Genomic DNA, 8,117 nt, shown 5'->3' with positions numbered 1-8,117 from the left:
TTATATAATTTAATAATGTCTATAGTACAGGTGGATGTTGTGCAGCACGTGTCAAACGCAAGGCCTGGGGGCCAAATCTGGCCCACCGTAGCTGTTTATGTGACCCTATGGACTCCAAATTACATCAATAAGTCCCTCCAGTATTTCACAAATCTGTAAAATTCTCACAGAATCACCAGATTTTTACTTCAAATTTATCTCAAAATTGGCCCAAAACACTGGGTTTAAGTGACTGCTGCTTCAGCCTTACTTGATGTGAAGCTATACCATACAGGATTAATAAAAAGTCACATATGAGATCATACAGTAGCGCAAATATGTAATGTATGCTTGCTTATATTCCATAAGCTAAAATCATACGCTGTTGTTTTTCAAGCTTCATTCAATTATTTCATGTTTTCTTAGCTGCAGGTGCACCAGGGAAAATTTTGGACTTGTCAAATGCACATTTGATTGGTTATCCCATCGGATGTTCTATTCGTCCATCCATCCATTGTCTATACACGATTACCCTTGTAGGGTCACAGCTGGTGCCTGTCTCCCTCCGTCAGGGAGTGAAAGGCGGGGTCGGCTCTGGACAGGTCACCAGTCAATCAAAGGCCAACACTGACAAGCAATTACACACTCACACCTAAGGGCAGTTTAGAGTAATTAACCTAACAGTCAGATTTTTGGACTGAGAGGAAGTTGGAGTACCCAGAATGACCCCAGGTTAGGGTCTGAACCCATGGCCTTTTTGCTGCAAGGCAACATCAATACCAACTGCACCACTGTGCAGACCTGCAGCATTTTTTGAAATACTTCTGTATTTTCTTCCAGTTTTTTAGCATACTGGCATGTTGAGGTAATCATTTACATATTATTATTTTGAATGGCTTCACAGTGACACAGTTGGGTTCTAATCCTGGGTTCAGATCCCTGTCTGACTTCTTTCTGCATGGGGTTTACATGTTCTCCAGCGCATGAACTCTGGCTTCGCCCCACAGTCCAACAACATGTCCGGTTAATTGGTCTCTCTAAACTGTATTTAGGTGTTTGTGCACCGTTGTTTGTTTTGTGTGTCTCCATAATATGGATACTTGTTTGTCCCTGATGGATAAATGGATTTATTGAAACATGGGACACTTGAACCTCCAGACTTCCATATTCATAAGGATGTAGTGAAATTATCGTATTTGGTTTTTTTTTTAAATTGCTCATTAAGTTCAAAATTAAACAAAAATATTTTTAATTGGTTTTAAAAAATAAATTTGGAAAATTAAATGGTGGCACTTTTAGGCCTCCATACACCATTCACAATTGCAAACTAATCAAATATATTCACAAGTATTTTAAAAAAAAATTATCAGAAATACAACATATTTATCAAAACAAAACATTTTATTAATGACATGTGTGTTTTTTGCATGTTCATTTGAATATTTGCATTTGTTTATATGACACATTTAGGCAGTCATGTAATTATTCATTTTCATTCAGGAAATTGTGACCTTTATGGAAGTCCATAAATCTGCATTGTGCCAATATAATGATTGAATATATAGTGAAATAATTGCATCTACTTTACACATTTATTAATGATACATTTATCTTATTAAATATTTGTAAGCTAATTCTGTTGTTTCCCTTTTAAATTACTTACTGAAATTTTTGGACCACCTTAGTACTCCAAACTTTTAGTCAGCAAAATAATAGATTTTTTTACATGACACAATAGTTTAACTGTTTATTAAAAATATTTCTCTAATTGTTTACCATATTGTTGCAATTATGTAATAGTTCGTGATATACTTGTGGCACTTTTGCACTTCCATACACATACTGTTTTTATTAGTTACAAAATATTTATTAGTAGCATGCTTTTTAGCTAAATATTTATTAAAGCATGTATTTGTTTTAATTTTCAACTACATCTTGACACAATTTCTGTCTTTTTTTTGTTTGTTTTTTTCTCTGCATTAAATTTAGCTCTCATGGACCGCCATACATTTGGACAAAATTGTGGTTTTGAATTTATTGCTTGAATCTTACTGTTTACAATTTTTTCACCCACCCAAGACAAAAATGAGTAGATTTTTCATTCTACATTATGAATCCATAGAAACCCTGGAGTAGTCACTATCTAACGGTGCTCTTTGTTTTGCTAGCTGCACATCAATCAGAAATGTTTTTATAGGCTTACTATAATTATTTCTAGTAAGGGGATTGTTTTCCTACACCCCATATTTGAGATTAACCCCGTTTTCCCCAATGATAGCGGCTAAAAGAAGCATTTTTATTTGTGCCATCTCGCTCTTATTCCATTTTTCCTTTCAGCTCTGTGACAGATGGCGAGTCCTTCTCCCCCGGGGGAGTGGGGGAGCTGGAGGGGGGGCAGTCTCTGTGAATGCGGCCGCATGTCAATCACCGGCTCTCATGTGATGGCTCCTGCCAATGACGTGCCAGCCATATGGGCCTGGCATCAGAGCTGCTATGTAACCCACCCGGTCCCGCCTCTGAGGTGGCACACGGCTCCCTCTCCGCACGGCTTGTGCAGCAGATACAGACAGATCAGCAGCAGCGGCGGCGGCGGCGGCAGAGGATCCAGACAGAAACGGAGTGGCAGGAAACAGGCGTGAGAGCATCCACGCAGCATCCCCGCAGAATCCGCGCAGGGCGTGTGGATGTGATGCCCACCCGGAGAGAGATGGTGTAAACAAACCAGCTTTGCCCCGTCACTGAGCTCCACCGCGGAGGTAGGTTAACCATCTCCTGTTCTGCTCTGCCTTTGTGCTTGTTACTCCTGCAGCGACGGAGAATATTAATGTCTCAAAGCAAAAAAAAAAAAAAAAAAAATACCTGAAGATAATTTAATGCCTCAGTTTGCTCTTTCTCTCTGATAAAATTAGACTACATCCTAAACTCATTTAAACCCCCCTCAGTGCTGCTCTTTATGCATTCTTGCATGTTTAAATGAAAAGATTGCAGTTAAATAAATCAACACAATTAGAAATAAATTTCAAATAGCATTTTTATTTTCTTATAGAAAATGAGCATCGGGGGTGTAATTTATTTGTGGCTGCATGGGTGCATGTGTGTGTGTGTGTGTGTGCGTGTGCGTGTGTGTTCGTGCACGACGCTCGTCAGAGCCGTGGGGGTTGAATTCTCCACAGACATACACGGGCTAATTGACAAGGTATTGGTTGGCATTAATTACATTGTGCTTACAAGATTAAGGAGGAAAAAAAATACACCCTTGGACTCCACAAGCACAGCTGAGCTCAGAAACATTTGAGAAGATCCGAGAATTTTAGGGATTAAATTTTTATTGAAATGCACAACTTTCCTGTTGAGACTTACAAGTCTTGCGTATCAGAGCAACGTACTTCGTGTACGGATTAATTTCGCCCCGCATGCTGTGCGTAATGGAGACGCCTTACTATCTTTAAAATTGATTTAATTTTCCTAAGATACTGAGATTCCCAATTAAAATGAGAAAATGGCTTATAAATATAATCTTACTCAAGTTGCTCTAATGCGCTAATCCTTATGTTTTTATTATCTCTTGCGAGTTTGTTTGGAATTTCACAAATAATTTAAGCAAATGAGGATTCCCTTTTTTAAGGCTTTTTTATATATATATATATATATATTTCCCTTAAGAATACGTTCATGCGCAAAAAATAAATAAATGCTTTGGATCTCGTTTTATTCTGAGGCCTTGTTGTGCTGGAATTTCTAAGGGATGTCGCTTTTCCTGCAGCAGACATCCGTACCTCGAGTGCGTCCCTCGGGAATAAGCTCATGCTGCCCGACACGTTTCCTCACACAGGTTTTAGGCCGAGGAGCGTCCGAGGCTGACGCTGCAAGCAATTCAATATTAACCTTTTATCGAATTTGAATGGAGACATTAAATAAGAACAACAAACACCCCATGGGTGGGTGAAAAGCAGTCAGGTTTAATTGCATTTCCAAGATTTTTGACAAAATCATCAAGACACGTAGTTTCGTTTGAATTTAAGATTTGCCATAAATATTTTAAGTCGTTTCAAACTGTATTTCTGAACAAAATAGCCAAACTATTTTACAGTTTTATTCTTATTGGTAGAATAAGTCGGAGACACACCTTGAGGCTATGAACTCAAAACACTTTCTGACTTTTTCCTCTTTTTCGGGCAGGCCAGTCCTCGTCTTGGCCTCTGGTGAGAATAGAGCTCATTAAAACGTGTCGTCTTGCTTTTGCACAACACCTGAGTGCGTCAACAGCCACAGGGCCGCAGCGTCATAATCGGTGCTGGTCGATTATTTCGTAGCTAAGCCGTTGATCGTTTTGTACCCGGTTCTTCGGGTTAGAAATCCTTTTTCTGCGGGACTTTTAAGGACGACAAAGAGTCAGTTGGTGACCCGGATGGAGATGATTTTACACCCACTTTGACAGCCAACGAGGAAAGACGTGCTAACTTTGCTGATGGGTCACAATGGAGTCCATTGGCCCAAACGAGAATTAGCCAATAAAAGGTGTTTTTCCCTTCGCCACTTAGTTTTGGTCGTTTCGTACCAGACTTTTCAGGTTACGAAACGAAACTCATTGACAAGTTAGGTTAATATTGTTCCCTGTGGGTTAATTGGTTAACGTTTATTTTAACAAATCTAGTTAATAAAGTTCACATTATTAAATTTATTACCTACCTATCTATCTATCTATCTATCTATCTATCTATCTATCTATCTATCTATCTATCTATCTATCTATCTATCTATCTATCTATCTATCTATCTATCTATCTATCTATCTATCTATCTATCTATCTATCTATCTATCTATCTATCTATCTATCTATCTATCTATCTATCTATCTATCTATCTATCTATCTATCTATATTTTTCTGTCCTAATGACAGAGCCGATCCTAAGGTTGTATGGGGCCTCGTGCAGAATTGCAGTTCGGGCCCCACTCTCACCTACAACCCACTACATCAGCTGCAGTAACATGTCTTTGAAACTGTCCACACTTGGTTGTTTGATTCAAAATCAATTTTTAAAACAGATTTTAATAACATACAAGCAGTGGCGCAACTACACATGGCGCAACTACACATTATTCAGGTGGATGCGAGAAGGAACGTCAGGGTGAAGGAGCGTCGCTCACTACACCCCCCGCCCCCACCCCGGGGCGGGCGACGATATGTGTAGGGTAAAAGTCGCTACATTCACCTCGTTATGTGCGCGACGGGGTTTTGGCGCCCCCTCTCGTGCTGCGCCCCTATGCGTTACATACGCTGCATACCCACTTTTGCGCCACTGCATACAAGTAAGACATCATTTGAAAAAGAATAATTTGAAGCACAAATTATCAATCAAACTAAACAAAGGTCTTTAACATTTGTAAAGACACCAGCACAAACCCAAGCAGGAAGACAGATGAAACTTTGAACTATAGTGAGATTAATGTTTGACTAATAACGTTACAGATAATAGAGAAATATGTTTCTCTCACAACTAATACATTTTTCAATTCATAGAACCTGATATTTTTATTTTATTTTAAACATCTTCAGACTGTGGGGGAAAAAATGCTACTCATCAATTTTCAAAATAAAAAAATCTGGCGCAAAACAACAGATTAGAAAGCTTTACATTTTTCTTTATAGTCCAGTGCTCATGGTCGACCCCTGCTGGCCTGGGGGTGGTGCATGCAAGCCAAACAGCAGTCCGCCCCTACCCCTACCGCTGCTCCCACCTCTCTAGCCCTGGTGTCTGAGAATTTTTGTCTGAAGATCTATTTCCATGTATTCTTGTTTTGATCTCTTTTGGTAGATATTTTTACTAGAGTCATTTAAATTTCCTGACATTAGACAATCAGTAGAAATTATAAAATTGTTGTAAATCGTCGAGAGGTCTGGAAGGTGACTCCATTTTATAAGAAAAATGAATGAAATTGCAAAAGAAACAGTTAAATAAAGGACCAAAACTACAAAATTAGAAAATGGCCAAAAGGGGAAACGACCAGTTCGTTTATTGGCTCCCTAGTTTGAAATAGAAATATGATAAAATACATTTTCAGGAAATAATAAACTGTTTAATGCAAGTATATGTGTGAGGCATTCTTTTAATGATTCATAAAGAGATCCTTCAAAAAAAAGTAAAATCATTTTGAGGTGCGTGGTTATGAAATGTCCTGTTTGTTTGCAGGAAAACGAAGGGGGAGAGGCGGAAATGGATACCAAATGGTTACGAATTAGATATTTACCTAATGCCTACAGGAAATGACTGGTTGCCAAGATGAATACGAGTTCACACATTGCTGCTAGAAACAACTAAATTCAGCAACCGAAAAGTCAAGTTCTGCACGACCCAAGACATAAAGATACCGAGTGGTTAAGAGGTGAAATGACCAGCACTCCAAAAGAAAACAAATAGTTAAAAGTTTCCATATACAGTTCAGGTATGTGAACAAGATGGTTTGTTTGTAATAAGATAAATCAAGTAAGAAACGGATCGTCCAGCTGAGGAACTGTATCTGTATCTTACAGGTTGTCTGCCACAATGTTGAGCCGTCTGTTCAGCGAGGTGCTGCCGGACGTCCAGCGGTTGGCGGCGGACTGGGCGCAGGACACCGACAGCGACGGATGCAAGGTGAAGGAGGAACGCGAGCCGTGCCACCTCGAAGAGGACGACTTGGACGAGCCGCAGGAGGGCAGCAGCCGGGCAGAGTCCGAGATGGCCGGGGACGACGACGACGAGGACGACGATGGCGAGGAAGAAGAGTGCGGGGACGAAAACGGCGGGGATAAACCCAAGAAGCGCGGCCCCAAGAAGCGCAAGATGACGCCGGCGCGCGTGGAGCGCTCCAAGCTGCGGCGCGTGAAGGCCAACGCGCGGGAGCGCACGCGCATGCACGATCTGAACTCAGCGCTGGACAACTTGCGCAAAGTGGTACCGTGCTACTCCAAAACCCAGAAACTCTCCAAAATAGAGACTCTGAGGTTGGCCAAGAATTACATTCTAGCCCTCGGGGAGATTTTACGCAACGGGAAACGTCCAGATGTGGTGACCTACGTGCAGATGTTGTGCAAGGGCCTGTCCCAGCCTACCACCAACCTGGTGGCGGGCTGCCTGCAGCTCAACACCAGGAACTTCCTGACCGAGCAGTGCGCGGACGGAGCCCGCTTCCACATGCCCAGTTCTCCGTTCTCAGTCCACCCCTACCCCTACCGCTGCTCCCGCCTCTCTAGCCCTCACTACCAGGCCGGAGCCGGAGCTCTCAATATGCGGGCCCATTCCTACAGCGGCTCCGGGTATGAGGCCGTGTACATGCCGGGCGGGACGTCCCCAGACTACAACAGCCCGGAGTATGAGGGCCAGCACAGCCCTCCGGTGTGCCTGAACGGCGGCCTGTCCGGGAAGCAGCAGGAGTCCTCAGACACAGACAGGAGCTATCATTACTCTATGCATTACTCCGGACTGACCACATCCCGGCCTAATCACGGCCTACATTTTGGACCATCGGGAGCGCGCAGCGGAGGCGCGCATTCTGAAAACATCCCACCTTTCCACGACGTCCACCTGCACCACGACAGGGCGCCGCCATATGAAGACCTGAACGCTTTTTTCCACAACTGAGCAGCTCAGAAAAGGAGGGGAGAAAACTGCATCCTCAACGACTCCACAGAGACAATCCTAAAGAAAGCGTTTATTATTATAAAACAAAATAAAAAAATGCAGCACTCGGAGCTCCTAAACGATTACCTTCTGTGTGTCACCTCTATACTGTTGTACATCCTATCAAAAAATGTGTCCAGTAAATTATTCCTGTATGCAGAATGAGTGCAATTTAAAATGTGAAAGTCAAGAAGAGACATGTTGTGACAAAAAACAACAGAAATAATAAAAGGAAAGGTGTTTTATAATTGTCTGAGTGGAGCGATCTTATTTTGCTGTGAACAATAATAAATGCATCAATAAATAAATTGCGGCTTTTTCGAATAAATTCACATTTTAAGAAGTATCCGGAGGAAATGTAAGGTTAAAAAAAAACCTTTTTGATCATTATTCATTTATAACAAACATCAAGAGTCCAGTTTAAAGATAAGGCTTTGCGTTACTGTCCACAAATTATCTTTTTGGGTTAGTATGC

General features: G+C 41.4%; 1 pseudogene across 1 annotated transcript; it reads left to right on the top strand.

Moving 5' to 3' along the window:
• Window positions 1–2,490: 2,490 nt before the first annotated feature.
• LOC103481422 (neurogenic differentiation factor 2 pseudogene) lies at window positions 2,491–7,890 on the top strand (annotated as a pseudogene). The gene is made up of 3 exons (XR_014085111.1): window positions 2,491–2,735; window positions 6,173–6,425; window positions 6,514–7,890. The product of XR_014085111.1 is annotated as a neurogenic differentiation factor 2 pseudogene (transcript).
• Window positions 7,891–8,117: the final 227 nt, after the last annotated feature.

Source organism: Poecilia reticulata, chromosome 19 (genome assembly GCF_904066995.2).
Source record: "Poecilia reticulata chromosome 19, P_reticulata-male-v2, whole genome shotgun sequence".
NCBI lineage: Eukaryota > Metazoa > Chordata > Actinopteri > Cyprinodontiformes > Poeciliidae > Poecilia > Poecilia reticulata.
This window is presented reverse-complemented; position numbering and strand designations above follow the sequence as displayed.